Below are 24,719 nucleotides of genomic sequence, written 5' to 3'. Positions count from 1 at the left end.
AGGAGGGGCTCCGCCACATTGAGGCCCTCCCCTTCATCAATCACACCACACATTTCATTAGTTCACATGTTACAACATGGATCAACCACATGTATGTCCCAGAATCAAGATCAAGGGTTGGGATACCATCCCAACCATGATTCTAAGGTCTAGATGACCTGTCATGTAATGAAATTCAAGGAGTCTTCCATGATGGGGCCCATAAGGGGAAAACCCCATGCATGGGATATGCATGCATGAAATAAGTCATTCGGCCACATCTAAGGGGTGGTGTAGGATCTCCACCATGGATTGGTGGGTCCTACACTTCCCATATGAAAAAAATAATAGATCTAAAACATGGAATTGAAAATCCTACATCCTATAAGTACACCCACCTTAGATCTCTCATAAACTTGTATCCCTAGCTTCTAGTGCTCCAAGGATGATGTATTAATGGGTGAGATGGGGAATGGGTGGTTGGATTGAGAGGAATTTAAGGTGAAAGGGGCTGGAATGGGATGGCTAGGTGGGGATGTCCCACCCTCTCTTGCTAAGGAGGAAATGGGAATGAGAAAGGGAGGAAATGAGAGGGAGAGAAGAGGGAGAGAGAGAGAGAGAGAGAGAGAGAGAGAGATGAATGTTTTAAGCCTAGTAATCATTTCTTTCTTGCCTTGGGTAGAGAAAGGTCATGATTGAATTAGGGAGTTAGAAACAATGTTGTAGGCTTAGTAGGCTTTCTAGGTCTTTGGGTGGTGTTTTAAATATAGGTGGTGTAGGAATAGGGTTTTAAGTAGTGTGTGTGTAGTGTGTGTTGGAAATTGGTGCCAAGATATGGGACCAACCTAAAAACCTGTGCACACCATCCCTAGGTGGGCCACATGACCATGATCAAGGGTTAGAAAATAAAATGCACACAACTTATGATCTACACGTCGGATGGGTGCACAAGATGCGACATCAGAACCGCAATGACTATCCGAACAAGATGGCATAGGTTTCGGCTCAATCCAAGTTGGGTCTTCATGCTTGGACTTAAGGATGACTACAAATACTATCCGAGGGTCACAGGTGGCTGGGATTCGACCAGTTGGACTGCGGGACCAAGATGAACGAAATGCATACTCACACAAACACATGCACACATATAAACTCAGGTCGGGTCTTACATATCATGAGGATACCATAAACTCAAATTAATAGTTCTGGCAACATATCTAATTATTCTTTTTACTGCAACCAGATGAGATTCTTTAGGGTTAGATTGATATCTGACACATACGCCTACACTGAAAGAGATATCAGGCCTACTAGCTGTTAAATATAAGAGACTACCAATCATACTATGGTACAGATAAAGTTCAATGCTATTACCTGTGTCGTCTTTAGATAATTTGAGTGTTGTAGCCATGGGAGTAGCAAAGTTTTACCATTCTCAAACCCAAATTTCCTAACTAAGTTTATCGTATACTTGGTTTGAGATATGAAAATTCCATCTTCAAGTTATTTCATTTGAAGTCCAAGAAAATAATTCAGTTCTCTCACCATGCTCATCTCAAATTCTAATTTCATAGACTCTGTAAACTTAGAAGAAAGGTTAGCATTTGTTGATCCATAAATAATATCATCTACATATATTTGAACAATCAACAGTTCTTCATTAATTCTTTTGATGAATAGGATTTTATCAACACTACTCATTTTAAAATTTTGACTAAGAAGAAATTTTGTTAATTTTTCATATCAAGCTTTAGGAGCTTGTTTTAATCCATACAAAGCCTTTTTAATACGGCATACATTGTTAGGAATTTTAGGATCTTCGAAACCTTTAGGTTGTTCTACATAAACTTTTTCATTTAAATCACCATTTAAGAAAGCACTTTTGACATCCATTTGATAAATTTTAAAGTTTTTATGACATGTGATGGAGATAAAAAGTCTGATGGACTCAAGACGAGCGACTGAAGCAAAAGTTTCATCATAGTTGACTCCTTCAATTTGGGTGTACCCTTGTACAACTAATCTTGCTTTGTTTCTTAATATATTCCCAAATTTATTAGATTTATTTTTAAATATCCATGTAACGACCTTGGAATTTCTGTGCTAATCTTTCCTTAAGTAGTTGTTTTTGGGGTAATTAGTGCTTTACTCGATTGCTTCTGAATTTCGCATCAATCACTTTAAATTGTATCTGCATGGCTCTAAACGTGTAGATTAGTGAGCGCTACGTTACTCTGAAATCTGGGATCCATCGCTAAATCCAGATGTTTTGGGGAATTTTTGGAAGATCTGGATCGGACCTGGACCGCGCGTCGAAAGTCCGATAGCGATGATCTTAGGCTGTTGCGGTCACCGAGTTGGGCTTGACTATCACCTCGAAAATCAAGTCCATGTGACGTTCTGGGTCGATTTGCTTGAGCTCGGAGTGAAGAGTGTGAGAACGGTTGGAATTTATTAAGCTTTTATGAAATCTGAGTCGTGTCGCTTGCGCGACGATTTTAAGCTATCTGACTGTTGGATTCTGACCCAATTTCACCCTCTGATCAGGATAGTTGGCCCAGTCATATCCTAGTGCTTGTGGACCTGATCGAGATTCTGTGACCGTTGAATTGAGTGTGGTTCGCCATGGCTGATCTGAAGAGCCGGTCGGTATGAAAACTCAGCTTGACCTAGATCCATGGTTAAGGAGCTTAAGTCCGACCTTTCGTGGTTATAGGCCCACCAGAAGTGCTTCGTTGGATCGAGAAAGGCATGCTTTGTTTATAACTTAAGTATACCTTGTCCCTAGGGTTATTTTCATCAAGAATAGGCCTATTTATAGTCCTTAAACCCTAGCCCTCTTTTCCATACGAATTTTCTCTAACCCTAGCTTGGAAAGAGAGTGGAAAAGAGAGAGGAAGTGAGAGAGATAAGTTGGTGAATCATCTTGGATTCTTCCTTGTTCTTCTTCATCTTTGAACCTTCACTTTGAATCGTTCTTCTGACGGTTCTGAGTTCTTTTGGGGTAAGTTAACCTAACCCTAACCTGTGTTAGAGCTTAGATTAGTCTTGGTGTTGTTGTATCTCATTTCTATCCTTATTTTAGGGTATTCTATTGCCGTTGACGAAGACAACTCGTCTAAATCAGTTCGGTGGTTCTTTCCTTGCTTAAGGTGCAGACTTTAAGTGTATAGGTTATGGTTTTCAAGGCTTTCAATCCCAGTTAGTGATTTATTCTTGTAATGGATGAGATTTCACATGCCAAATGTTGTGTTTACATTGCTTTCCTGATATGCATGTGTTATATTGAGATTTGTGTATTCTATGTGTATTTATAAAGTACCGTATACGTATAAAATATGCACTTGTGTTTGCCATGATTAATTGTCATGTATGTATGCTAGATGCATGTATGACAACTCCTTGGTAAAAGGAATTGTCTAAGTGCATGTATTTCAACATACGTCATGTATGTTGTTCCATGTATGCTAAGTGTTTGTAGAAATGCATGAATGATCTAAAGTGTAACTTATTACACTTATTGTGGGCGTTGAGAAGTGATTCTCAATACTCCCATTGATGCGCATGATTTCCTTTATGCAGTTACATTCCAAGTTATTTAAATTCAAGCATTATCTATGCTTACATTTATGTTAAGTTGATATTCTTCAAATGCGTATGTACCATGATTGGAGTTGTTGTTCCATTATTGTTTTACATTCCATATGAATATCTATAGTAGTGTAAGATGTTTGGGACTATGCTTTAGTCCAGGAAATCGGTAATTGACCCTATGTTCGTGGTTGAGACTGCTTTCGCCACGTAGGACGTATTAGACGAACCCGAGTCGTATTAGAGTTGTCGGCAGTGGTTTGGCCACGCGGAGTGTTTGCGAACTCTATGTCGTTCAATTCAACATGCGCTCGTACTAGTCGAGTTCGTCAAGTAACCCGATTGTCCGATGTTTGTTCACCATGCATCATTTTGCATACATCCTTGCATTAACAAGAGTACTTAGGATTTATTTAATTGTTCTGCTTTATCATTACTGTTCGATTGGACTGATAACATGTTAACCAGTGCCTTATTGTTCCACTGAGTTGATCACTCACTCCCACGTTTCTGGGGCGGTGTTAAACACCCACCAGACTCTGTCTTAGGTTCTGATGTTGCAGATGTGGATGCGACTTCTGAGGCAGAGCGGGAGCTGGATGATGACGAGGCTGCCTTCTCCTATATGCAGTTTTCAGACGGGTTCTAGCGAGCCTTGGTCTGATGCGCGGGATTATGGGATTATTATTTTTGAGAATCTAAATGATGTAATTTGATACTTATAATTTTGTTAAATAACACTTTCATACGATCTGGCTTGTATATGTATTTCAGGGATTTACACTTGTACACATACTTTTCTATAAGTCTTCCGCTTGCTTTATTCACTTATCCCTGAATCATATCTATGTTTTGGCTTAATCTATTCCATGTTTTATGCACTAATACAATCAACATACATCCAACATTAAATATGTTGCATAAGTGATGTTTTGGAACTCGGGAGCTGAGTTATGCTCGACCCCTGAATTTCAGGGCGTTACAAGTTGGTATCAGAGCATGATCTGGATTAAACCGGACCTGGGTTATGGTCACACACCGCACGTTGTCCTCACTTTAGTGTATTTGGGTGCGGGTCTATCATCGCTTTTGTGTTTGTGCTCAGTAGCTTCTATCGGCAAAAGTTTCTTGAAAACCTTCGCCGAGATCGAGTCTGTACTCCTACCTGATCACACACAGCGACCCGAAACCTTTCCTAGACCCTCTATTAATGAGTTTAGACGGTCTATCCTCCCTTTTTCACCTTTAAACCTGCAAGAAATCGTTATTTGAATCAGTTTTCTGTCAAAATGACCCGATAGGCGTCAAACTATGCAAGGGGCCAATCGGGGCGTTTTTTGTGGGACCCAGGGGGGACCACATGTTTTGTACCATGGGGGACCAGGAGGGCCTCACAAGTTCGGCGAGGGATCACCGGTCAGCGGGCTTGGCGGGCTGGGCCGCAGCGGGCCGATCGTTCCTAGGTCTAATGTGGCCCACCTCTCCATGGTTTTTCCTTTTTATCTCTTTCTTTTACCTACTTCCTTTACAAAACCCACTCCAAGCTCTCCCTTTCTTCAAGAACCTCTACAAACCCTCTCAAATCTCTCCCAAGTCTTCATCTTCCTCCATTTTCCGTGCAAACCTATCACCCCATCTTCAAATCTTCCTTCCCATTGCTGATTTCTCCTTCTTTCCTTCTCATTTAAGCCCTTGCTTTCCCTATTTGGCTAATAGTTGTGTGGAAGCTTCACCATCTTCCTATTTCTCTCTTTCTCTCATTTCTCATGGCCCTCTTTGAGATTGTGACGGCCATATTTTCTATTTCTTTCCTTCTTTACTTGATGGGGAAGAAGAGAGCGCCCGTGGATGAAGCCGGGCCGAGCCGCCCAACCCATGCTCGGAGGCTGAGAGGAGCCACCGCGAGCACGTCCGCCACGCTTGAATTCCAGACGAAGCGGGACCTCGATCCTCGAGCTCCCGTTAGTAGGACTTTGTTGGCGAAATTGTCGCATGGAGTCTATGAAGGCCGTAGAGTCCTTTTTAAGGCTCATGTTGATCCGTGGCTCTTTCATAAGTTCTTCTTGTTGGAGCTCCTAGAAGGGGCTGGTTGAGGTCCCTTGTTCGAAGGCGAGTATCGCGCGAATACTAGCACTGTTCGGGCCTTTATGCCAACATTCTGGAGCCTTCGCTGGAGCCTCTACAGTTCAAGATTCCTTGTGGTAGCGGTCGTGTGGGTATCATCGATGTTGATTTGATATCCTGCCTCCTGAAGGTGCCACTTGGGGAAGTGCATGCCAGTGAGAAGAATGTGAATAGTCTGCGCGAGAGGGATCGTCGCACCCGATCCTTGTGTAGTCGTCTGGTTGAATGGCAGCCGAATAGGAGTCTTTTGGCTTCCCACATGACGGACGACTTCCGTTTGCTTCACCACATCTTTACGTTCAATGTATATCCAAGGTGGAGCAACCGCAGCGAGTGTACGTGCTTGATGGTAGATTTTCTGTATCAGGTGGGGCAGGAAGCGAAGTTGTGTGTGCCGACGTACGTCCTGCGCCAGATTATTCTCATCGCTCGTTCGAGTAAAAGGACCGAGTCACTTCCCTTTGGCCGCCTCATTTGCAGGATTGCACATGAGTTTGGCTATAGGCTTGGAGCTGAGAAGCTGGTTCCTATTCGTTATATCAATCTGAGGACTCTTAAGCTGATGGAGATTGGTTCTGGTCGGCTTGCCTCAGAGGGTGAGGCTGAGTCTGAGAGCGGTGATGAAGAGAGTTATGCTGAGGGTGGTGCAGAGTCTGAGGAAGAAACAGAGCAAGACAAGGAAGGAGATGAGGTACAGGATTCGAGTGATAGCTCTCCTCCTGTGGTGCCAGAGTAAGGCGCAGAGCAGACTGCCAGAGATGCCTGTCTTACACGGCTTGAAGAAGGGCAAGCTGCTTTACGCCAGGATATGGTTGATCTTCGAGGCCTTGTTAAGCATAAGTTTAAGAAGATGTCTCGGACTCTGAAGTCTATCCTGTGTTGCTTGCAAGATAAGGGTGCTCCGCCTCTATCTCCTGATTCTGACGAGTAGCTGTCGTTGTAGCCGTCTTTTGCTTTGTTTGTATTTTTATGTCTGTGTGTAGCCGTTGTTGGCTTGTAGTTGGAGTGTTGTAGTGTTGTAGTTGTGGTAGTTGTTTGTGGTTGTTGTAGTTGCTATGGTTGTTTGAAGTGTTAGATGTTGTTGTTTTCATGCTTTCCTAGTCGTGATTCATGTATTGCTGCACTACTTGTATTGCGACGATTTTGATTAATGGAATGCATGTTGTTTGTCTTTGGAGTTATGTTGTGCTGTGTTGTTGTGTGGATGGATTATGTGACTTAGAATCTGACAGGTTGCATCCTCTGATTGAATGTAGGGATGCCTCCTAAGGGTTCGAAGACTTCGGCCCGTCTCTCTCTGATTGAGTCGCTTGCTGGGGTTCCTCCCTTGAGCGATAGCCAGTCGGATCCGCAGGCGGGTCCATCTCGTGCCAGTGTTGGGTCGACACCTATGGCTCCTCCAGTCACACCCTCGGTTCCTGAGCTGAGCCGTGCACCTTCATCTACTCCACCTATTGATAGGTTTGAGCAGATGATGCTGTTGATGTAGCAGCAGCAGATTCAGCAGCAGCAGCACCAGCAGCAGGAGTTCCTCTCTTCCATGGCTGGCATCTTTGCTCAGTCTGTGGGGGCGACTCCACCTGTTTCACATATGCCTCCATCTAGGAGCGCCAGTGCCAGCGGCACATTCGAGCGATTCCAGCGCTCGCGACCTCCTACTTTTGCGGGTTCTCATAGACCTGAGGAGGCCGAGTATTGGATAGACCGCATCTCTAAGATGCTGAGACCGCTGCACTGCTCTGAGGTCGAGCAGGTTGAGCTTGCCACCTTCATGTTTGAGAAGGAGGCCAGTTTGTGGTGGGACAGTATGCTTCGCACTATCGAGGAGGACTTTGTTTGGTCGTGGCAGGCGTTTGAGGCGTGCTTCCATGAGAAGTATTTCCCGGTGATGTACCGACATGAGAAGGAGAGTGAGTTCCTTCGCCGCCACCAGGGAGGGTTGTCGGTTACGGAGTATGAGAACCGGTTTACTGAGTTGGGGCGGTATGTTCCTTTGATCCTGGGTGATCAGCCAATGAGGATGCGGCGTTTCTCTGAGGGATTGAGACCTGAGATCCGATCGAAGATTTGCTGTGCTAGCATTTCTTCGTATGCGGAGCTGGTGAGCATGTCCTTACGAGCAGAGCAGGATGGAGATAGAGCGTCCCGCATGCGAGCATCGATGGTTCCTAGGCCGCGACCGGATTTCCAGGGTGCACCTTTCCTTTGCAAGAGGCCGCGAGTTGATTCTCCTCCTAGGCGTTCAGCGCCGCCCGCTCAGCAAATGAGAGCTGATCTTCGATGTTCCTATTGTGGGAAGATGGGGCACTTGGACCGTTTTTGCTTCTCCCGTATGCCAGCCGGTGGTTTTACTCCACCGCAAAGGGTTAGCCGTACGATGCCTCAGGTTATTTCTCCTCCTCCTCTTCGATCAGCGCCAGCTCATCCATCCTTCAGACCTGCAGTTCCTGGTTTCAGGCCACCTCAGCGGCCCATGGTTCCTCCGCCGAATCGTCAGCAGCAGGCTCGTGTTCATGCGCTTTCAGCTGAAGCGCCTATGTCTGACTTGGTGCCGAGGTCCTTTGAGGTGACAGCGCATATTGAAGGTATTCCCATTTCTGTGCTAGTGGATACAGGGTCCACTACTTCTCTTATTTCTTATGCGGCAGTTAGGCGTTTGGGTTTGAGATCCGTTCCTATGCAAGGAGTGATGCTTACTACCGCTACGGGGATTTCCTCTGCTTTGGGCAAGCGTTGTATGGATTGTTTGGTCGATCTGGGAAGTGGATCGATTCGTGTTGATTTGCTAGTCACATCGCTTTATCACTACGATGTTATTATGGGTATGGATTAGCTCACGAGGATGCGAGCTGAGATTAATTGTGAAGCTAGATCAGTGACGATCCATGGACCTGAGGGCGAGATTGTTACTTTCCCAGTTCAGGTTAGTTACCCTCTTCGTATTGATTTTTATTCTTCTCTGTTGGAGAGTTCGACCGAATCGGCGTTGGTTAGTACGCCGGTAGTTCAGGAGTTTGAAGATGTGTTTGAGTCGATTCCTGGATTACCTCCTCAGCGTGAGATTGATTTTGCTATCGATCTTATGCCTGGTGCGGCGCCCATTTCTTTACCCACCTATCGTATGCCTCCGAGTGAAATGGAGGAGTTGAGGAAGCAGATAGATGGTTTGCTGGAATTGGGTTTTATTCGGCCCAGTGTGTCTCTTTGGGGAGCACCTGTTTTGTTTGTGAAGAAGGATGGTTCCTTGCGATTATGTATTGATTATCGCAGGTTGAATCTGGTAACTGTGAAGAATAAGTACCCTTTGCCCCGGATTGATGATCTGTTTGATCAGTTGAAGGGGGCACGGTACTTTTCGAAGGTTGATCTGCAGTCAGGGTATCATCAGTTGCGCGTCAAGGATGGGGACGTGCAGAAGACCGCTTTTAGGACCAGCTTCGATCATTATGAGTTCCTTGTGATGTCGTTCGGTCTGACGAACGCACCGGCCGTGTTCATGGATCTGATGAACAGGGTGTTTCGGTCATTCCTGTTTCGATTCGTCATTGTCTTCATTGATGACATATTGGTTTATTCGGCGAGCCGGGCAGAGCACGAGGAGCACTTAAGAGTGGTTTTGGATACTCTTAGGAAGCATCAGCTTTTCGCACAGTTCAAGAAGTGTGATTTCTGGAAAGAGGAAGTCAAGTTCCTGGGACATGTGGTGTCCAAGGAAGGAATAGCCGTCGACCTTGCCAAGGTAGCTGCAGTGCAGGACTGGAAGCAGCCTGGAGGTGAGGAGTTTTCTGGGTCTTGCAGGCTATTATCGACGCTTTATTCAGGACTTCTCGAAGATTGCCAGACCGTTGTCGCAGCTGGCACGGAAGGATTTGAAGTTTGCTTGGAGTGAGCAGGCGGAGTTAGCTTTTCAGGAGCTGAAGGACAAGTTGACGTCCTCCCCTGTGCTAGTATTGCCAGAGCAAGGGGTTAAGTATATTATATATACTGACGCCTCTCGCGTTGGTCTGAGTTGTGTCCTTATGCAGAAGGATAGGGTGATTGCTTATGCTTCGCGTCAGTTGAGGAAACATGAAGAGAATTACCCTACGCACGACCTGGAATTAGCAGCTGTCATCTTCGCATTAAAGCTTTGGAGACATTACCTCTATGGTGAGGAGTTCGAGCTCTTTTGCGACCACAAGAGCCTTAAGTATATTTTCACGCAGCGTGATTTGAATATGAGGCAGCGCAGATGGATGGAAACATTGAAGGACTTTAAGTTCGATGTTTCTTACCATCCTGATAAGGCGAACCTTGTGGCAGATGCGTTGAGTCGCAAGAAGGCTATTGAGTTTGCGGCTCCGCTGATGATAGCAGAGTGGGATATGTTGGAGTTCGTGCGCGATTTTGAGCAGAAGCTTACGGTGGTTGAGCCGTATGAGGTTATCGCACACATTCGTGTACAGCCCGTTATCGACGAGAGGATCGTTGCAGCTCAGGCAGATGATGAGCTTTTGGTGAAGATGAGGCAGTGGGTTGGTACAGATGAGAACTCCGACTGGAGTGTTAGTTCTGATGGGGGCCTACGTTTTCGTGGCCGGTTATGTGTTCCTGACATCCCTGACTTGAGACGGGAGGTTCTCGAGTTAGCCCATAGTTCTAAACTTGCGATGCATCCAGGTAGCACGAAGATGTATCAGGATATGAAGAGGTCTTATTGGTGGGACAATATGAAGGTCCAGATTGCTGAATTTGTTTCTCGTTGTCTCACGTGCCAGCAGGTCAAGGCAGAGCATCGCCGACCTCCTGGGTTGTTGCAGCCCATGCCCATAGCTGAATAGAAGTGGGATTTCATCTCTATGGATTTTATTTCTGGGTTGCCGAGGACGAGGAAGGGATTTGACTCTATTTGGGTGATCGTCGATCGATTAACGAAGTCGGCGCATTTCTTACCGATCAGAGTCACTTACTCTGCAGACGAGTTGGCTAGGTTGTATATCAAGGAGATTGCGTCTGCATGGAGTTCCCCTGGAGATTGTGTCTGATAGAGACACGCGTTTTACATCTATCTTCTGGACTCGTATCCAGGAAGCAATGGGTGTGAAACTGAAGTTCAGCACTGCGTTTCATCCGCAAACAGATGGGCAGACGGAGCGCGTGAATCAAGTCCTGGAAGATATGTTGCGAGCTTGTGTTTTGGATTTCAAAGACAGTTGGGATGATTGTCTTCAGTATGCAGAGTTCGCGTATAATAATAGTTTCCAGGCGAGTATCGGCATGGCTCCCTATGAGGCGTTGTATGGTCGCCCGTGCAGAGCACCACATTGTTGGGCAGAAATTGGTGAGCGTAGTTTGCTTGGCCCAGAGTTGGTGCAGGTGACTTTAGAGAAGGTTGACATCATTCGACGTCGACTTCTGACAGCGCAGAGCAGGCAGAAGAGTTATGCTGATACGAGGCGTCGACCGCTTGAGTTTGTAGTGGGAGACCATGTTTTTCTGAAGGTCTCTCCTATGAAGGGAGTTCTGCGGTTCGGTAAGAAGGGGAAGCTGACGCCGAGATTTATTGGTCCATTTCAAGTTCTGGATCGAGTGGGAGTGGTAGCATACCTCCTTGCTTTGCCCACACCTCTTGCGGGCGTGCATAACGTATTTCATGTTTCTATGCTGAAGAAGTACGTTCCTGATCCTTCGCATATTATCAGTTGCGAGCAACTGCAGTTGAGTGAGGATGCCACTTATGTACTGCGACCGACGCGTATTCTGGATAGGAAGGAGCAGGTATTGCGTAGCAAGGTTATCCCTCTTGTGAAGGTGCTATGGACGCATCATGGTGTGAAAGAGGCTACTTGGGAATCTGAAGCTGAGGTCAGAAAGACCTACCCTCTGATCCTTGAGACTTATATGAAGGTATGAATTTCGAGGACGAAATTTTCTTTAAGGGGGGTAGATTGTAACGACCTTGGAATTTCTGTGCTAATCTTTCCTTAAGTAGTTGTTTTTAGGGTAATTAGCGCTTTACTCGATTGCTTGTGAATTTCGCATCAATCACTTTAAATTGTATCTGCATGGCTCTAAACGTGTAGATTAGTGAGCGCTACGTTACTCTGAAATCTGGGATCCATCGCTAAATCCAGTTGTTCTGGAGAATTTTTAGAAAATCTGGATCGGACCTGGACCGCGCGTCGAAAGTCCGATAGCGATGATCTTAGGCTGTTGCGGTCACCGAGTTGGGCTTGACTATCACCTCGAAAATCAAGTCCATGTGACGTTCTAGTCGATTTGCTTGAGCTCGAAGTGAAGAGTGTGCGAACGGTTGGAATTTATTAAGCTTTTATGAAATCTGAGTCGTGTCGCTTGCGCGACAATTTTAAGCTATCTGACCGTTGGATTCTGACCCAATTTCACCCTCTGATCAGGATAGTTGGCCCAGTCATATCCTAGTGCTTGTGGACCTGATCGAGATTCCGTGACCGTTGAATTGAGTGTGGTTCGCCATGGCTGATCTGAAGAGCCGGTCGGTATGAAAACTCAGTTTGACCTAGATTCATGGTTAAGGAGCTTAAGTCTGACCTTTCGTGATTATAGGCCCACCAGAAGTGCTTCGTTGGATCGAGAAAGGCATGCTTTGTTTATAACTTAAGTATACCTTGTCCCTAGGGTTATTTTCATTAAGAATAGGCCTATTTATAGTCCTTAAACCCTAGCCCTCTTTTCCATACGAATTTTCTCTAACCCTAGCTTGGAAAGAGAGTGTAAAAGAGAGAGGAAGTGAGAGAGATAAGTTGGTGAATCATCTTGGATTCTTCCTTGTTCTTCTTCATCTTTGAACCTTCACTTTGAATCGTTCTTCTGACAGTTCTGAGTTCTTTTGGGGTAAGTTAACCTAACCCTAACCTGTGTTAGAGATTAGATTAGTCTTGGTGTTGTTGTATCTCATTTCTATCCTTATTTTAGGGTATTCTATCGCCGTTGACGAAGACAACTCGTCTAAATCAGTTCGGTGGTTCTTTCCTTGCTTAAGGTGCGGACTTTAAGTGTATAGGTTATGGTTTTCAAGGCTTTCAATCCCAGTTAATGATTTATTCTTGTAATGGATGAGATTTCACATGCCAAATGTTGTGTTTACATTGCTTTCCTGATATGCATGTGTTATATTGAGATTTGTGTATTCTATGTGTATTTATAAAGTACCGTATACGTATAAAATATGCACTTGTGTTTGCCATGATTAATTGTCATGTATGTATGCTAGATGCATGTATGACAACTCCTTGGTAAAAGGAATTGTCTAAGTGTATGTATTTCAACATACGTCATGTATGTTGTTCCATGTATGCTAACTGTTTGTAGAAATGCATGAATGATCTAAAGTGTAACTTATTACACTTATTGTGGGCGTTGAGAAGTGATTCTCAATACTCCTATCGATGCGCATGATTTCCTTTATGCAGTTACATTCCAAGTTATTTAAATTCAAGCATTATCTATGCTTACATTTATGTTAAGTTGATATTCTTCAGATGCGTATGTACCATGATTGGAGTTGTTGTTCCATTGTTGTTTTACATTCCATATGAATATCTGAAGTAGTGTAAGATGTTTGGGACTATGCTTTAGTCCAGGAAATCGGTAATTGACCCTATGTTCGTGGTTGAGACTGCTTTCGCCACGTAGGACGTATTAGACGAACCCGAGTCATATTAGAGTTGTCGGCAGTGGTTTGGCCACGCGGAGTGTTTGCGCACTCTATGTCGTTCAATTCAACGTGCGCTCGTGCTAGTCGAGTTCGTCAAGTAACCCGATTGTCCGATGTTTGTTCACCATGTATGGACGCTATTGTTTGAATCTAGGGTACCGAACTTACCAGTGAAATCCTATTAACTATGGTACTCGATCCGCCAAGACTCATGAGCCGGACATGGTGGTATGGGACACCGTGGTCGAGCTGTCGGCCTACGCTGGGGTGACGAGCCTCCCCGTAGTGACCAGTGAGCAATCAAACTCGTGAGCCGATTATGGTGGTATGGGACACTATATTCGTGTTGTCGGCCTACATTGATTGGTGACGAGCCCTTTGTAGTGACCTCGAGCATACCTGGATACCGCAAGGAGGTGACGAGCCGAATTGTGGTAGTAAAGGCATGAAAGGCGTGCATTGATTGGTGACGAGCCCTTTGCTACGACCTCAAACATATGATCATATGAGATGTCTAGGATTGACGACCCTAGTATGGATTACTGTTTGGATGGTGATATGAGGAAGGTATCTTAGCTTCCCAATCCTGCTGTGTGAAATGGACTAATAACAACTTGGTAATCATATCCATGCACCGCATTTGCATGTGCTTTGTAGATGTGGCGCACTTTGAGGCGATGTCATGCATAACGTAAGATGAAGACGCTGAGGGTGTACGCGTGAGGGCACGCATCATTTTGCATACATCCTTGCATTAACAAGAGTACTTAGGATTTATTTAATTGTTCTGCTTTATCATTACTGTTTGATTGAACTGATAACATGTTAACCAGTGCCTTATTGTTCCACTGAGTTGATCACTCACTCCCACGTTTCTAGGGCGGTGTTAAACACCCACCAGACTCTGTCTTAGGTTCTGATGTTGCAGATGTGGATGCGACTTCTGAGGCAGAGCGGGAGCTGGATGATGACGAGGCTGCCTTCTCCTATATGCAGTTTTCAGACGGGTTCTAGCGAGCCTTGGTCTGATGCGTGGGATTATGGGATTATTATTTTTGGGAATCTAAATGATGTAATTTGATACTTATAATTTTGTTAAATAACACTTTCGTACGATCTGGCTTGTATATGTATTTCAGGGATTTACACTTGTACACATACTTTTCTATAAGTCTTCCGCTTGCTTTATTCACTTATCCCTGAATCATATCTGTGTTTTGGTTTAATCTATTCCATGTTTTATGCACTAATACAGTCAACATACATCCATCATTAAATATGTTGCATAAGTGATGTTTTGGAACTCGGGAGCTGAGTTATGCTCGACCCCCGAAGTTCAGGGCGTTACAATCCATTTAGTTCTAATCACATCTTTGTCAGATGGTCTAAGCACTAGATACCAAATATCATTCCTGACAAATTAATTTAGTTCATCTTGCATAGCTAAAATCCAATTTTCATTAACTAAGGCTTTATTTACATTTGATGGTTCCATTTAAGAAGTGAAGCATACATGATTACAAATGTTTTCAACTTGTCTTCTGCTTTGAACATCAGTGTGAGGGTTACTAAGAATTTGATTAGTCGGATGGTCTTTGACTAGTCTATTCTCAGTTGTATCTAGTTTTGATGAAGGTGCTAATTAATTGAATATAATAACCTCATCATCGTGTTTATCAGCTAGAGTGATAGTTTGATCATCAATTACTACATTTATAGATTCTTGTAGTACTCCGGTCCTTTTATTTAGGACATGATATGCTCTACTATTTTGAGCATATCCTAGAAAAATACCTTCATCACTTTTTGCTTCAAACTTTCCCAGATGTTCCCTTATCTCATAAAATGAAACATTTGCTTCCGAAAGTACGAAAATATTTTACTGATAATTTTTTGTTAAACTAGAGTTCATAAGCTATTTTATTTAAACCTGCCCTTGTATATACTCAATTAATAATATAACAAGTAGTGTTAATAGCTTCAGCCCATATTTTTTTTGCTAATTTTTTACTATTAAGCATAAAAGTCCCCATTTCTTGTAAAACTTTATTTTTCCTTTCAGCTATACCATTTTGTTGAGGAGTTTTAAGAGTAGAAAATTCATGTAATATTCCATGGCCATCACAAAACTTCTCAAAATTGCTATTTTGAAATTCTGTTCCATGATCACTTCTTATCTTTTTCACAGGTAGTTCTTTTTCCGTCTGGATGCGTTTAAATAACTTTTTGACTTCGTTAAAAGCATCTGACTTTTCTCTTAAGAAGGCTACCCATGAATATCTAGTGTAGTCATCAACTATATTAGAAAGTATTTTTTACCTCCTCTACTCTCTATTCGGGTTGGTCCAACAAGGTCCATATGAAGTAATTCGAGGGATCTAGATGTGGTTAAGGAGTTTACCTTCTTGTGACTACTCCTTATTTGTTTGCCTATTTGACAGGCACTGCATACTTTCTTTTCTAACCTTTTTAACTTGGGTAAGCCTCGAAGATGATCTCTCTTGTTAAGTTTGTATAGATCTTTAAAGTTCACATGTCCAAGACGTTGACGCCATAATTCAGTTTCATCTGTTTAGACCATATAGCAAGAGTGACTTGTGGAGCATGATTCATCAATGATATAGCAATTTTTAATGTTATATGACCTTGATTATTAAGTATTTCACATCCGTAATCAAAAAATTTAACACTGTGATTATTATCACGGATTTGAGATATACTTAATAAATTATGTTTCAAACCTTCAACATATAAAACATCTTTAAAAATAAGAAGATTGGGAAGTTTTACATTACCTCTTCCACTGATTTTGTAGTTACTGTCATCTCCAAATGTTACTGATCCTCCATCAATGTGATTGATGTCTGAAAGTATTGCATTATCACCTGTCACATGTCTAGAGCATCCACTGTCCTGATACCATCTTAAATGGCTACTAGCTTTGAAAGTTGTGCGGATAATAAGAGACTTATTTTTTGAAAACCATTTCAATATGGTTTTGAGTTTAAGAGGATCTCTAATAACATGATTAGTTTGAGAGCAATATTTTTTCTAAGTTTCATTTAGTCTCATAGTTCTAGAGTTGGATTTCAAGAGTTCCTTAAGTAAGTACACTATTTTATCTACAAGAGTAGGATTATAATTTTTCTTTTAATAGTTGGACTTAGTTTTTGGATAAAAATATTTTTTACAAGGTTTTTTCTTTATTTCTTTTGTAGTTTCTTCTTTAGATTTCGAAGATTCGCCTTTGACAAATATAGGACCAGTATTTTTAGATTTTTCTGAATGACTCTTAATATAACCCAAGCCAGATTTGTTGTTACTTCAACAAGACGCATATAGTAGTTTTTCAAGTCTCGGGTCACCTTGGGTATACATCTATGTCTCTTTAAAATTTCTTAGAGAAGTAATTTCTAATAGTAAATTATTTTTTTTCAATTTTAAGATCTTCAATTTCAGAATTTTTTAGATTGAGTTCAAGTTTGGTTTTCTGAAAACAAAAAAAAAAATGTAATTTCTCCAAAACAGATTTTTCAAGTTCTAATTTTATATCTGCAAATTTATCCTTTTGAATTTTTAATTTTGTTGCAATCTTACAACTTTCTTTATATAAGGCACCATAGGCTACTTGAAGATCTTCTTCATTTTCAACATCACTTCCTAGCATTTCATAATCAGATGTTTCATTTTCATTTGAAGAAGTAAGTCTAGCTAGGGTCATAAATGCCTTTTGATCATTTTTAGTTTCATGATCTGATTCGTCAGTTTCTGAATCGGATTCAGATTTAGACAATTCATCCCATGTGGCGATCATGCCTCTTCTTTTAGATTTATCTTTCTTAGGATATTTCGCAACTAAATGCCCATATTCAGAACAATTGAACACATTGAGAGTCTTTAGATTTAGATTTCCAATTTCCTTTTCTTTTGTCAATCGGTTTTTGAAAATTAGATCTATTTTTATTTTTAAAAATCCTATAAAACTTTTTAGCAAGCATAGTCATGTCATCCTCATTTTCTTCATTATCTAAATCTTTTGATTTGAATTTTGAGGATTTTAGGGCTATGGATTTACTTTTGGGAGCTTTAAAATTCAGCTCATAGGTTTGTAGAGATCATACTTGTCATGCCCCAGATCTCATAGTCTTATACGACCGTTATATCTACCAAATCTGGTGCGCGACAAGCCGAACTCCGGGATTGGTACCTAATGCCCACATATCAAGTCCCAAGCTTGGCATTCGGCATGGTAATATAAAGGATAAATCTCACCATTCATTCTTCACAAAAGAGGAACATCAGAGACAAGATAGGTAATTTCTATATACAAGTAAACTGGGTACTACAAAATTCCAAAAGTACATCATCTGTCTGCGCAATACATATATACATCATATACAATTCAAAATTTCAAAAGTCAAATCAGTCCCTCGACGTGACGCCTAACTCATGGTTGCTACTTGTTTTTCTTCTTTAGATCCTTTACCTGAGTAGTTAAAAGACAAGTTTTATAACTTAACATGTGTTAAGTCCTCATGATAAGTATGTAAGATAAATTAACATGAAAGACATAATGAAAGAATTATCAAAAGTAATAATCTATGCAAAGCGATGTCTTAATGAATGATGGAGGATGATCATGTGTGAGATGCATAAAATAACTGTATGCTAGCCGTAGAAACATCTGCCAATAGTCCTCTCACCATGGACTTGACCGCACTACTCCTGAACATCACCGTTTCAATTATGATTAATATACTTTTGGAACTTAGGATCCACCAGGGTCGATGCCCATCCACCAGACACTAGCAATCAACATCGCTATCCACCAATGGGGTTACAACCTCCACTGTGTACACTAGTAGTGGACCTCGTTCGCGCTTCTCCTAGCTGGCGAGTCAAATCAGTCCCCATTTGCCACCTCAACCCTAAGGCGGGTTGAACATACCCCTTTTCAACCTAGCCTCATCAGTGGAAGTCAAATCCACGACCCATGTATCCACTCGGCCCAACGGTGAGGCATCCCTAGGTACCATAGGGGTTTAGGGTCTCTCAACCCAAGGGGCACATCATCCCCTATTATTTCCATATTTTTGGTGTCCCATGATTCAATATCATCATCCTTATCATAATACGGTCAATCTGTGGTGTTGTAGAGAATTCAAATACTATTTCTCATCATATATCATGCCATGAAATGCATGGTGATGCTAATGACAAGCGACTCAAGGAAAGTAGAACTCAAGGAATGCTAATATGCAAGGCACAAGATTATTAAAGAGCCGCGTACCTGGGTAACCAATCCCTACGTGGTGTTGTCAACTTGTCACCTCGTAACTTGGTACTTTCGACTACGAAGTACTTTTCTCTTCTTGCTTGATCATGGCTAATTGAATTATAGTCCTTGTAATTTCTAAACTAGGGTACTTGATCGTAATTTTAGTTATTACTCCTTTTTATCAACCAACATCCCTTCTTATATATGAATGCCCTACTAACAATCTAATTGCATACTACATGATTTGATCATTGCATGGTATTGGGCGATTTAGATGCCTAGTATGACGATTTAAGATACCTATGAAATTGGACCGCAAATTCCTGTCGTATAGGGTGGCCTTAAGTCTAATACACACCAAAGTACTCATGGTGGACTTGTATGGTTTTGATTTATGCCTTGATGAGGAGAACATATAATTATTGAGAGGCCCAAAATTTAATTCCACCAGAGATGTATTATATATATATATATGGAAAAAGGTTATATGTGGTCGAGCTCATGGGGACTTCCCATGAGGTTGAGCTATGTGGGGCCCACCGTGATGCGTGTTGACCATTAACACCATCAGTAAGATGCACCATTCCATGGTGGGCCTAGGGCTTAAAATGAAGTCAATCTGTGACTCACGTGGGCCACACCATGCACAAAAGTTGATAGGGTTACCCTCCATTAAAACATTCATAATCATTTGTTGAGCCCACCAAGACGTGGTTCACGAGTCCAGCCTATCCATTATGTTTGTCCCACTTGGATGAGGGGTCAGACCAAGTTTCAGATGGATCCAAATTTTAGTTGGGCCCCACCAAGTGCTTTTATATGTTTTAGCCATGTCTCCACATGATTTTAGATGGTATGGGCTACCTGAGTTCTGTGTATGGCTGATTTTTGGGGTATCCCATTATTTAAAGGGGACCCATCAAATGCATGGTGTTGATGTTCGACATACATCATGGTGGGACCTATAGTGGGTCCCACGGTCCCTGCCTTTCAAAAGCAGTAGGGACGCTGCTTGCTGCAGCGTCCTTTGGACGCTGACAACAAGAGCGTCTAATATTTTTATTTATTTTTTTAATTTTTATTTTTCATGGGTGGGGCCCACATGAGGATGATCCACTCTACCTATTTGGTTCTTCAAGTCATGGTGGGCCTAATGAGTCCCATATTCAGCAGGTTTGGTGTATAGAAACATCACTGTGGGCCCTAAAAGGTTTCAATAGTAAATGTCATTACTACCAAAAAAATTTTAAGTGGCCTACCAAAGATTTGGATTGGCTCCATATTTTGATACAAGGCCTAAAATGATCTGGAAAATCAGATGAACGGTGTGGATCAGACATGTACATCATGGTCTGGCCTGATGTGGGTCCTACACCTTGTTTTCCCAGAGAAACAGCAGGGACGCGGCTTGTTGCAGCCTCTTTTGGACACTGGCAGCAATTAGCATCCAACCCTCTTTATTTATTTATTTATTATTAGTTTTTTTTGTGCATGAGTGGGTACAAAGTGCACGTGTGGGCATGGGTGTGCATGTGTGAGTGTAAAGGACTGACCATCTCAGTGACCCCATCAATTTGATGTCATGGATTCTTTACAAGCATCCAAGTGGGCCACAAGTCTCAGATCAATATGGTATTTATGTGCTCTCTTCATTTAGGTACTTGTGACCTCCTGAGTATGATGGATGGCCAATAAACATCATGGTGGGGCCATGATCAGTGGGTCCTTCCCAACCATTGAATTGAGGCTTGATTGTAGTATCTACCGAACCATCCAAACCATTGGGCTATTAGGATGGCTTGTGAACATCAAAATGGGGCCTTCATCAATGGGTCCCACACATATATCAATAAGAGAATGAACTTAACATAAAATGTGGAGAGAAAAAGAGATAAATGGGAGAGCACTCACCTTGATGGAAGGATAATCTTTCTTCAAGTGTTGGATGGCCTTAATTGTAAGGGATGTTTTAACTTAGACTTAAGGGGTTAATTAGGGTTATTTGGAGAGTGGTTTAAAGACTTAAGGAAGGTTAGAAAATAGCTAAGGGATGTATGAAGTTTGGGCACTAGGTACTCAAAGTTTCATCCAAGCCTACTTTATATAGAAAAGAGCTTAATCATTTTGCTTAATCTTATCATCTATGAGGTGTATGGCCCTCCTTAATTCATGGAAGATTGTCCCATAATAATACCCTAATTAGGGAGTTTTTAGCTCATCATAAATGGCCTTCATACCTTTTCTAGAAATATCCTAGCCACGTGGACATATGTCCTTAATTTAAGGAATTGTGTTGTTGACTTTCTCCACATGTGATTTATTAATTCAATTATTAACCACTAATATCTTGTTAGGGCTTGATTAGAGAGTCTTAATGACCTTCTAGATGGGGTTAGGTAATTCTAGAACTAGGTGAGGTCGCATGCTCTCCTTGAATCAAGGAAAAATTTTGACTTGTAGGGTCCTTACTTTATTAATGGCTAATTAAGCTAGTTTTATCTTCCCTAAGTAGGTTCCATGTAGTATTATAGTATGTATTTATTTAATCAAAGTATGCTAGGTGTCATGGCTCTCCTTGATTTAAGGAAGAGCCTTAACTTTAGCTAATAAAGTTACTTATCTCATTAAATTGACTTTTATGAGGCATGAGTAGGTTAGTTCACGCTTAAGTCTATATTTAGTTTAAACTAATCTTAATGGAATAGTTTCAAAGATGACCTCATCATTACCTCCTCATGATGGTGTCATTCATATATAATTTCATGGATAATTACACATAAAAAGTGTCAGTTCTTCACGTCATAGCATGCATTCAAGGTGATGTGATCATGAGCGGAAGTTATCGTTGGATTCGTCTCGTCGGGGTGGTCATCATGGTATCAGTTTCGGTCATTTTTTATCACATTATGAGGGGTGTGCCTTCTAGGTGCTATTAGGGATTCTCTCGAGTATTCAAATTATACATGCAGGCATTACCAAATTTTATTTTGGAAGGTGAGTCTCATCTACTAACCAGTCGGTCGTACTTATAGGCTAAGTGGGGTATTACACTACTAATTCATCTACCTTCATTATATCAGTGTGTAACGCCTCGAAAATCAGGGGTCGAGCAGAAGTTCAACTCCCAAGATCCATCGCATCACTTATGCAACATAGATAATGATGAATAAATGTTGTCCATGTTAGTGCATTAAACATGAATGGGATTACACTAAATCAGCATATCATACTCCAGAGGGAGAATATTAGGCAAGAAGAAGACTGTGATAGATATATAAAGTCTGACTAAATCATATAATCCATGTGATCCCGTGATCAGTACATGGTCTACATAGCCTGATAGCTGAAAGTAGGAGAATTCTTCCTCCTCGTCTATGAAATCCCAATCAGCAACGTAGAGATCGCCGCCACCTGCATCTACAACAGAGTCTGGTTGGTGATTTAAAACACCATCCCATAGTGGGAGTGAGTGATCAACTCAGTGGTACTATAAGGTAAAGGTTAACATGTTATCAATTCAGTCAAGTAGTAATGATAAATCAAAACAACAATCATATACTAAGTACTCTTGTTAATGTAAAAATGATATGCGTAATGATGCATGCCCTCACCTGCACTCCCTTAGCGACTTCATCTCACGGTCGCGCATGGCAAACTCCCTAAACGTGCGCTTGCTCGCCAAAGCACATGCAATGCGGTGCATGGACGTGTTAGCCAATACTTAATTAGATTTATTCATACAGTAGATTCGGGAAGCTAAGGTACCTCCCTTTATATTACTTACCTAAACAATGATCCATCTAGGGTCGTCAATCCTAGTTAATCACATATGATAGGCAAGTTGTAGGGCATCACCCCTAATGAAAGCAGTGGATAGGTACGTTCAATTGATTATGCTCGAGGTCACTCCACCAACGCCCTACCAACTGGAGTGCTATTTTCGAAGGGGTCCGGATCAGACGGTATGTCTCAACCCACGCTGGGACCGCAGCCAAGCTGTGCCGGTGTAGGCCTGTTTTATACTCGAGGTCACTACGAGAGGCTCGTCACCTAATCATAGGCTGACAGCTCGAATATATTGTCCCATACCACCGTATTTGGCTCACGAGTTTGGGTTGCCCACTGGTGACTATGGGGAGGCTCGTCACCCCAGCGTAGGCAGATAGCTCGACTACATTGTCTCATACCACCATGCCCGGCTCATGAGTCTTAGCGGATCGTGGTACCAAGGTTAAACGGGCTTTACATTGGTGAGTGGTACCTTAGATTCAAGTAATAGTGTCCATACAACACATTAGGCCAATCGGGTTATTTGACAAGTTCGATTGGTATAAGCGTACGCCAAATTAATTGACATGGAGTGCATGAGCACCCCGCATGGCCTAACCACTGTCAACAATCACCGTACACCTCTGATTTATCGAACGTATCTAATGTGGTGAAACTAGTTCATCCACTCAATCAGGAGCCATTACCGATTACCTAGACTAGGTGGTAGTCTTAAACATACTCAAATGTAATATGGAATCACATATGTTAATCATAACAGCATTTTACAAACAATTCAAATACAATAGTCATTTGAGCATTTTATCAAACACATAGAACATGTTATTATACCTAGGCATGTTATACATAAATCACATAGTAGTAATTTACATTATATGTAGGAAACTATTCATATGACTAAGGAATTTAAGAATCCTATCTTAATACACTCAATGAGTACAATCCATCAACAAAATCTCATTCAAACATTTTAACAAACACTTAGACTACGTATTTCTAAGTAGACTCACTACGACATGAATCATAACGATTCATTTCACTATATCGGTTATAAAGTATATAACATACATGCATCTAAGATTAAAAATCATAATAAGTACAAATCAGGATTTTTGCATTCATTCAAACATTTCAACAAACACATAGAATGCATTTTATATTCACATAACCCATACACATATATATCATCAAATACATCGTAACTAAGGTAGTATGGCAGCAATCAAGTCAGACATAAATCATTGCTGACATTGAAAGCCTTGAAAACCATAACCTAAACATTTATAGTCCGCACCTTTCGTTGGTTCGCTCGGTACGAACTTAGTTCGTACACCACATCTTTGTCTACGGCACAACGGCTACTTAAACATTGAAATAGGTTAGCTATTTCATCGTTTCCTCTATTTGGATTTCTAAAATGAGATTAGAGTCAGGATTTCTTACCCAAATCAAAGTCAGAATTGACGGTGTAGCGGCGATGGGGTGGCGATTCAGCATGTGGAGTCGTGGGAAAGGATCCCAGCAACGATCTCCCTATCTCACTCTTCTCTTCACTCTTTCCTCCTCTTTTCTCTCTTCTCTCTCCTAGGGTTAGAGAAAATCGTATGGAATGAGAGAGGGGTGGGTTAAGGGCATTATATAGGCCCAGAACTGATGTTAATGGCCCTGGGGCCATGGTATACATAGGGTATAGCCAAAGGATGGTTGTTTCGGGCCAATGCAGCTCAACTGGAGGTCTATTGCTTGCATACGGTCTAGAGAAATTTTCGTGACAATAGATCTATGCCAGGTTAAGATTTCGGTCTGATCGGATTTGTGGATCGACCGTGGAGGACCTATTTCAGTTCAACGGTCATCATCACTCGATCAGGCCCATAAGTGTGCCGGTATGTGCAGGGAAATTTTTCTGATCCAAGTGTGTAATTGGGTCAAAATTTGACGGTCTGAAACCTTAAATTTGGCCTACAAGTGAACTACCCAATTCACTTAAGTTTGAGTTCATTTTCTAAAGATATTCGCGTTTCTCACACACTTCGCTCCAAGCTCAAGTTGTGTGTTTCTAGATACTATTTAGATTCGATTCCAGCGATGCCTGTCAAGCCTAGTATGGCAGTCATAACCTTATAGTTCCATGGTAATTGGACTTTCAACATGCAGTCTATGTCCGATACGAAGTTTGAATGTGCTCTTGTGAGCAACTGGGTTTTGAGATTGTTCCTAGGTTTTTAGGTAATGTTGAACTAGCGATTCCAATGGTTTTGGGTCTTACAGTTCGTATAGAAA

This window comes from Magnolia sinica, chromosome 13 (assembly GCF_029962835.1).
Source record: "Magnolia sinica isolate HGM2019 chromosome 13, MsV1, whole genome shotgun sequence".
Lineage (NCBI taxonomy): Eukaryota > Viridiplantae > Streptophyta > Magnoliopsida > Magnoliales > Magnoliaceae > Magnolia > Magnolia sinica.
This window is presented reverse-complemented; position numbering follows the sequence as displayed.